The following is a 9,369-nucleotide window of genomic DNA, read 5'->3' on the forward strand; positions in this document are numbered from 1 at the left end:
AGAATAGCATTTTAATATAATTTGTTTCCTTCCTATATAATTCTATATATTTTATTTCACGAATTTTGAATAATTATTCTGAGAAGAGGTACATGGGCTAAGCATCTTTGAATATTCAAATGAATGAATAAGAGGGGAAAGGAGAAGAACAGAAATCACTTTTTTTTCCTTTCCTGACAGGAAATAAAGAGAATCAGACTTCCTGTTAGAAGTTGCATCATCTCTCCTATTTCCCTGACATGCTTTTATTTTCCTCAGTCCCAACTCCGCCCTCCCTTTGCTTTTTCTTTCTATTTTCTCCTTCATCTCTTTTCGCCAATTCTTTGCCGCTCTTCCTCGTGGCTGTTTCTTCCCCAAATGACAAAGCCCAATTCCTCCTCTCCTTTGGCCCTGCTGCCCCTGCCCGGGGCTCCTGGCAGCCATCTGCCGAACTTGGCCAACTCTGCCGAGTTAGCACTTGCAGTGGAAGGGGAGTGCTTGTCCTTTGCACACAGGAAACACCACTGGATTTTGCTGATGTTGCTAGTTGAGCAAAAGCAGATAGGTAGCCCCAGTTTTTCAAACTGACAGCTGGAAATAAAAATGAGCTGAGACCAAATGTTCAGCGGGACAGAGCATCTTGATGGGCGAGTGGAAATTGAATCAAGGTAATGAGGAGAGGGGATGTGTTAAAGACATGCTTATTTTAGTGCCCCCTTGCCAGATGAAACCCCCAAAGGCCGCCTTTAATGTTTCAAAGAAAGGAGATAAGGCTACTACAAACTCTCCTGTGCTTCCTATCTATGTATAATCTGATCAGTACCAACTGACTTGTAAACCGGAGTCGGGAACTCAGAAGAGAGCTCTGGCTTTTCACGTGGCTTAATACCCTAGAACACAATTAGCTGGGGATGGTCTGAAAGTAAGAGATAAAATAGAGTGTAATGAGTTCACTTGGGATATGGCGATGGAAACCCTCGCTCTCCCCCTCATCGGGGTAACATCATTATGTCAGAGATACTTATTGAACTGCTAACCTTGGCTCCTTGGGATCCAAACCAAGGTCTGGGTGATCTGGAAGGGCTCTTCTCGTTTGAAGTATGTCCTGTGATCTCAAGGTCACTCTAGTGAATATGCAAAATTTCCGATGCATTATGAATGTTCTTCGTGACTGCTAAATTTCCAGTCTACTACCCAGTCTGTTTAGAAGGCTAGAAAGCATTGCCTCCATGATTCCAAAATGGGTTTGAGTTTCGATAATATAACATTTTTGTCAGTAGAGGAGAAAGACTAGACCCCTTTCTCTACACCATTAAAGGAGGCAGAGCAAAGGTAACAGAAGGGTTTAATTTGTTTTTGTTTGGTTGTTTTCAACTTTTTATAATTCCATTTGGGGTTTTCTTGGCAGAGATACTGGAGTGATTTGCTATTTCCTTGTCTAGCTCATTTTGCAGAGGAGACCGCTAAGTAGTAAAAGGAGATGAGGGTTAATCCAAGCTCTGGCATTTACTAGCCGGGCTCCTTAGAACTCTGGTTTCCCCATCTGAAAATGGGGATAAAGATGCTTTTATGATCAGTGCCACAGGATTTTTGAAAGGGTCAATTGGGAAATATATTTTAAAAAGCTCCAAATATAAAATGGGAACAATTATCAATGTTATTACTGCTAGTAAATCAGGACCCTCTTCTTTGGATAAAGTTTACACTATGGATTCATTATCTACAACTCATTGGCATATAAATCATGAAAATCTTGTCCTATGATATCTTTTAAACTGGTGTCTCTGAATCTATCTAGGCTACAATCTGTCATAAACACAGTCTCCAAGTTGATATTTCTGAAGCTCGGGTCAGACCACCATGGGTCTAACTCTTGTGCTCAAAAAGCTTCAATGGCTCCCTGTTATTCATAGACAATACCTGCAGAGATTCCTGTTACAAGAAGATGGAAGGCTCCCTTGAGGCGGTGGAACCTGAACTCAGTTCTCATAAGAGTCAAGGTGCTGTACTACCTCGGCAAGTCACTTAACCTCTGCCTCAATTTTCTCAGCTGTGAAATGGGATAATAATAGCTCCATTCTCTTAAGGTGGTTGTAAGGATCAAATTAGATAGAATTTGTAAGAATACTTAAGAAGGTGCCTAGCACATAGTAGGTGTTTACTAAATGTTTCTTTCTTTCCCCTTCCCTTATCTATTTTCTGTCTATATCTAAGCAGCAGAACACTTTTTGAAAAAATATCATGAAATTATGCAAATTTGATACACATCAGGGTGCAAATTTATGTTATCTAAACTAAATTGGGTCTTCAGTGCTATATGATACTTTTATTCATCACTGATTTATATCTATATCCTCTACAAGGGCTATTTTACAGCTATTTTTCTGAATCAATCTAAATTCAAAACCCTCTTTTTCATTCCGTAGATTGAAGTCACTTGATTTGAACTCCCTCAAGTCTCCTTTAGTATTCTAAATCTTTCAGTGTGCTTAATTATACTCGTCTTAGAAAAAAAGTGACTCTTTGCTAAGACTAATTTTTTCATCTGAATCCCTTTGATCCTGCTCCTTTGCCCATTTATCATACAACCATAGGGCAAGACTTGGAATGGATTTTGGAGGCCAGTTAGTCCAAACCCACCATTTTCTACATGAGAGACCTATGACCTAGAGACCTACAATGACGTGCTCAAGGTCATATAGCAAGAACTGGGATCAGAACTTGGGTTTCAGGACTTCTACTTCAGCATTGTAGACTCAGTCTTTCCATTGTTCCACTACCTCAAAGTTATTACTTTCATTCTTTGGCCTCCACCATTCTACTGGCCCTTGCCCTTCAATTTTCAAATTGAGTCAAATCTTACCTAATTAAAATCACAAAAGCAAAAACTTCCTTTGATCCTAAATTCTTGAGCTAGCCTTCCGCTTTTCCCCATTCATTGCCAAACCTGTAGAGAGAGTGATCTGTAAATTATTTCCTCCAGGTCCTTATCACCTCCTCATCTCTCAACCCTTGACAGTCTGGCTTCTCTCTTCAGCATTCTACAGAAATAGCTCTTTCCAGATCGCCAGTGACATCTTGCTAAAATCCATTTTAAAAAAAAGTCTTCAGGTTTTCTGACCTCTCTTCAGCTTTGATAATGTTCACTATGCTTTCATTTCCTTTTTCATAACACAAAATGCTCCTGCCTTACTTGCCTCTGATTCCTCTGACCTCTACACTTGTGGGGGAAATATATGAGTCGTAGTAATTAATTAACTAGGAAATGAAAGTTTTGATTTAGGGAGAGTGGTCACTTCCTTCCCTTTTCAATTGTTGATTTCTAGTAATTTCTAGATATCTTCTCCTCCCTTGCCAGCCATAGCACTTGTACTAGCTTTGTTTTTAGAGCTTTCTGATAATTAACTGTGTTGAGTTTTAGCTTATCATCCTCTTAGCATACGTGAAATTTGGGCGTCCTTTAAAGATTTCTTTTTTTGGGGTCATCTTTCTTTCCTCTCCCTAGTAATTTTTGTCCAGTCACATGACTCTAGCTATCTTCACCATATAGATGTATATTAATTAAATTCAGAAATATAGATAGACAAGAAGAAGGTAACGACCTTGCTCTGGGCTTAATTTTGGGCTTGCTCAGATTCAATTACGTTTTCTCCTGAGAAAATAAGGTGGGTTTAGAACCACTTGGATTTGTGAGATTTCTTTGGAAACATTCCCTTGAAATTAATTTGTAGCCAGAGGATCCTCAATTAAGCAGAGAGATGGAGAATTTCTAACTCTAAGTCAAAGTGAGACTTCTGATCAATGGCCTTCCTTTCATAGTCAGGAAATAGTGATTAAAAAGTAAGATTTAAGCTCTGAGTTCTAATTATCCTGGGTTTGGGATGAGGAATCTCCTTTGGGAGAGAAATCATGTATCCTCTGAAGGAAAGGAGAATCTCTCTTTTTGTAGATAGATGATAGATAATTACATGTAGACATATTTGTAGCTACTCACATGTAAAGCTAACTTTTAACATTCATTTTAATATAAAATTTTGAATTCCAAGTTTTCTCTGTCCTTTCCCTTCCTTTTCTCTAAGGCAGTAAGTGATTTGTTACAGGTTCTATATGTGCAATCATGTGAAAGACATTTAGTCAGGTTTTGAAAGTCAGGTTGTGAAGGAAGTAACAGAACAAAAAACAAGAAGAGATAAAATGAAAATGAAATGCCTTGCTCTGCATTCAGACTGCACCAGTTCTTTTTCTATATGTGAATGTTTTCCACAGGAGGCTTTTGGATTTGCCTGGGACTATTGTATTGCTGGGAGGAGCTAAGACACTCAGTCTGTCATTGATACCTTGTGCAGAGTTGGGGTTCTGCTCACTTCACTTTGCATTAAGGTGTGCAAGTCTTTCTGGGGTTTTCTGAAATCTGCCTGTTCATCATTTCTTAATGTACAGTAATATTCCATGACATTCATATACCACAACTTGTTTAGTCCTCCTCCAATATATGGGCATCCCCTTAGTTTCCAAGTCTTTGCCATCACAAAAGAGCTGCTATAAATATTTTTTCTTTTGGTACATGGAGATCTTTTCCCTTTTCCAACAAAAGAGAACTTCTTTATATGAAGAAATGCCACTAAGAGATTTTTGCCTCAGTCTACTTATGCTCTTATAATCTTTCTTTTTTTAGTAGAATTTTTCCTGTTCCATCAATAGGGAACCGTGCCCACCAAAGACTATGAGCCATGTTCACACTCCCTGCAGAAAATAATTGCCTGTTTGAGGTCACGTGGCCCATGAGAACAAGAGGGAGCTGACCTCGGAGGATCAGTACAAGGACTTAAATTGAAAATACTGACTTATTTTCAGGATTAAAAGCATGAATTGTCCCTTCTAGCCTATGCCCCAGCTAACTGCTTTCCCTACGTGGTTCTATTCTTCTGAGGGATGATGTGACAGAATATGGCTTAGGACTGATTGTTCACTGTTTTATTGCTACTTTTCTTCATAGAATACTTTTCATTTGAACTTACTTTATCCTCTGGATGACTATTAAATGTAAACACTTTAGCATGGCCTTGTCAGCTACAGATTTTGAGTTGGATATGGCCTCTCAGAGTGCATTAAATAGAAGGTGACCATATTTGGGGGACCCCCATGGAAGAATAAGGGTTCTTCCAGGTGGTACATATAATAGCATGATTTTGAAGTTCTTCACCATTCTGGTGGGTCTTGAGATTCTTTATAGTCTATTAAGGTTGTCTCAGAAATGTAGTGCACAGAGCTGAATATAATACTCTAGATGTGAAGTATGGATCAGAATTCAATGAGACTATGATCCTCTTGAACCTATCTACAAATTTGTCTCAGTATAATTTAAGATCACCTTAGGTTTCCTAGATGCCTTATCACACTGTTGATTTATATGGAGCTTGTGGTCCATCAGGATCAGTAAATATTTTTCAAATTTTTGTCTAACTATGGCCTTTCCATTTTGTGTTTATGGGATCAATTTTTGAGTACTAGTTGTATCCACATTTATTCCTGTTCTATCTTAAAATATTACTATCTTTTGTTATTATTCCTATTCCATTTCACTAGACTCAACCTAATGTTCTTCTTAAAATTTTAATCATTTTTAATCAAAAAATTCTGCCTTCTTTCCCTTTATTCCTCTCCTCTAAACACATACATTGGGAGAAAGAAAGAGAAGCAAAACCCCTGTTACAAATATGTATAGTTGAGCAAACCAATTTCCAAATTGGTTGTTTCCAAAAAAAAAAATATGTCTCAATCTTCACTGTGGATCTATCACATCTTTGTTGAGGAGGTAGGCAGTGTGTTTCTTTATGAATCTTATCATTTGGTCATTGAGTTAGAGTTCTTAAGTTTTTTACAATTGTCTTTAAAATATAGTTTAAATAAATAAATAAATAGAGTTTAAGAAAGGTGCTCTTGGTTCTTCTCTCTTTACTCTGTCTCATTTCATATAAGACTTCCCAAGTTTCTCTTCAAGTTAGCTCCTTCATCATTTCTTACAATAAAATAATTTTCTATTACATTTATACACCATATTTTTGTTAGCTATTCAGCAATTCATGGAGGCCTCCTTAGTTACAAATTCTTTGCTACCATAGAAAGAGTTACAGTAAATATTTTTCTTTTCTTCCCTTGATTTCTTTGGGATATAGACCTAGTAGTTATATCCCGAGATTAAAGGATGTGCAAAGTTTTACTCTTTGACATGATTCCAAATTGCTTTCCAGATTGGTTGGACCAGTTCATAGGCCCTACCCCAAATTCTGATCCACCAAGATAGTTTTTAATACTGATTCTTTCATATTGTGAATGAACTATCCCTTCAAACTTTGGATCATCTGTGAATTTGATAATTTTATATACTTTTTCTTTTATCAAAATAAATGTTGTTGTAATAAGCTTTATATACTATAAATTGCTACATAATTGTGAGTAACAATCAGCAGTATGCAGTGGCTAGAGAGTTGGTCTCTGGGCTATTTGGACATGAGTTCAAATCTTTCCTCTGATATGTGTATGTGTGTGTGTGTGTGTGTGTGTGTGTGTTTGTGTGTGTATATATCTATATCTATATTTATATATATGCTATGTATTCTCAAGCCCCTTAATCTCTGTGAGCTCTATCAGCTCTCCAAATCCATAACTTAAAGAGGAAAACTTGAGAGAAAGAGTGTTATAGTGAAAATAATGCATTTGGAATCAGAGGACCTAGGTTCAAATCTTAACTCTTATTTTGTGTGTGACCTTGGGCAAGACAAATGTTTTCAGGCCTCCTTTTCCTCCTCTATAAAATAAGGATTTTAGACTAGTTAACCTTTTAAGTCCTTCCCAGGAATAAAGCAACAATGCTATTGACTCAGCAGCCGTGAGAGAGAACTTATTGATCTGCATTGGAAGAGGGAATTTCCCTTGGTGAACTCTTTATACCAATAAAATCACAGTTCTAGTCCCTATCCATATTCTTATTCCCTTCCTTCTGATAAGTCCATAAATGTCTCTTTCAAATACATCATCTTAACATGGAAGTGATCCTGGATTCTCAAAGGCAATAGCAGGAGAAGACATGCTCTGGAAGATTTTCCCAAGCTAGTAAGGGTACAGGTATGAGCTGGGCACTGTACTGTGTGGAAGAGGAAAACATGGCAGAAAAGGAGGATTACAATTTCTCTTGCTTAAAATTGGGGTGCTCAGAGCTACTTATTATTCAGTAGGTCCTTCTTTGGGCTCGGTTAAGACCAGGAAAGAGGCTCTCCAAGGCTGGTCAAAAAGTGGTCAGGCTCCACTAGGAGTGTGATGAAGCAATCAGTGAGTCCTTGTCAACCTTGATGGGTAACCTTGAAGGTTCCAAGTTAGGGAGACAGTATTAGGGTTGTGCTCCAGACTGATGGAGTCCCTTGAAGACCAAGAGAACATTAAGTTGAGTCAGTTCTGGTTATGTAATGGGGACTCAGTCTGCAATATGGATCAATGATTTAGGAGTACCGAAAAGGCAAAGACTTGGGTGGGTTCTTAGCAGAGTGTACAATATAGGGAGAATGAGTAGAAAGATCATTTTCGAGCCATCCACGTCTGTCTGCATGGTAAGCCTTAAAATTAGACATTGTGTTCTAATTCCCCCAACCCAGCTCCCAAACATTGTATGTATTGTCCCTGAAAGGCAGTGATAAGAGGCTATTATCATTATGTCTCAAACCACTTATCTGAATTGGGCACGTTCTGAAGTCTTTTTATTCTGCCTTGAGAAAAAGAGTAATGAAGGGCAGAGACAGGTGTCCTTGGTGACTTTTTTTTTCCATCAGCTAATAACTTATTTTGACTCTTTTGATTCACTTCATAGCTTCAGGTGTTACTAATATCAGAAGTGCTGAAGACAGACTAAGTGATGGGCTGAGCCTATATTATTCTTTTTTATATTGTTATATTATAGTTCTTTTTATTATAATTTTGTTTTTTACTACTTGTATACAGAATTTGCAAGCACAATCTTCATTTTAAAATTACATCTATCCTAAGTGGAAGAAGCTTTTGTATTAATAGGGTTCATTGTAATCCATTTTGCTTCCATATTAGTAGTTAATGGTTTTCTTTGAAGAACAGTTAATTTTAGTCTCATAAATTTGCTTGTCAAGAGTGTAACAGTCTCCTCCCCCACCCAATTTTTTTTCTAAATTCTGCAGAGGGTTTTGCTTTCATCCCAAACAGTAACTTCTACCAAGGTCATTCTCAAGATATTTATTAGCATTCAAGCTGAGCAGACTGCCCATCTGGAGAAACTCAGAATCTCGCAAAGACACTGACCATATATCATCTTAAGGTTAATTATGGGATCCAGCCCAACACAGATTTTCTCCTCAAAACACATGCACCTACACCTACGGCATCTGAGGCCAGAGACCAATCATAATTGTGGACAGTACATGAGATAGTTTCTGTGTTCTGGTCAATTAACACTCAACAAAGACTTGTCCATGTACTCAGACCTGTGCTGCCTGGCTAATTAGCTAGAATTCAAAAAGTCTTTTAGAGTCCGTGAAAAGTGAAAGGGTTTCTTTGATAAGTCTAACCTTAAAAATGGAGTTTTGTAGGAGGAAAAATACTGTTTCAAATCTCATTACTGTCAGACCTGCTTATGGCCGTCATAAGAATACGGGTATTTGTGTCAGGGTGAAAAAGGATGGATGGTGTATGGCCAGAAGACAGCAGGTAATCTGGATGAGTGTCCCTCCATCTAATAGTACTGGAGGACTCTGAGTAGTGTTGAATTTCCTTGCATTCACTCTCTTTCAGCAATCAGTTGTTATTCATCACTGTAATGATTCATGACTCCAATATTTGATCCAAGAGCAGATACCATTGGGAGCTAAGACCTTCCCTTGTACTGCCCTGTAGGTTCTCTTCTTTTGTTCTGCAGCTGAGTGATCTGCTGTCTCTTCCAATTAGAATGGGAACTGTGTTTGAGACCAGTGACTGTCACATTTTGTGATATATGTCCCCTTGTCCTTATCACAATATTCGGCACATAGTAAATGCTTAATAAATGCTTGTTTCATTCATTTTTTCATTAATTAATTCATCTTCCCATAAATCTCATTTGTTGAATTGTGTTTGAGGCTTTGCTTTCTTCTTTTATTGGTGGAGGATAATGTTTACCATGTAACTACTCATTTAGAAAGCATTACCTGCTAAGTGTTAGGGGACATATTGGGAAGTTTGATCACTACTCCAGGCCGTGGGATTAGACCCCCACATCAAGAACGTCAGGGCACAAGTGAACCTAGAATGTAGGACATAAATGAAGAATAGTGTGAGGGTGACAATGGGGTGACAATAGCATGACATGATGTCTCCTAAATACAGAAGCTTTGT

This window comes from Sarcophilus harrisii, chromosome 6 (genome assembly GCF_902635505.1).
Source record: "Sarcophilus harrisii chromosome 6, mSarHar1.11, whole genome shotgun sequence".
Taxonomy (NCBI): domain Eukaryota; kingdom Metazoa; phylum Chordata; class Mammalia; order Dasyuromorphia; family Dasyuridae; genus Sarcophilus; species Sarcophilus harrisii.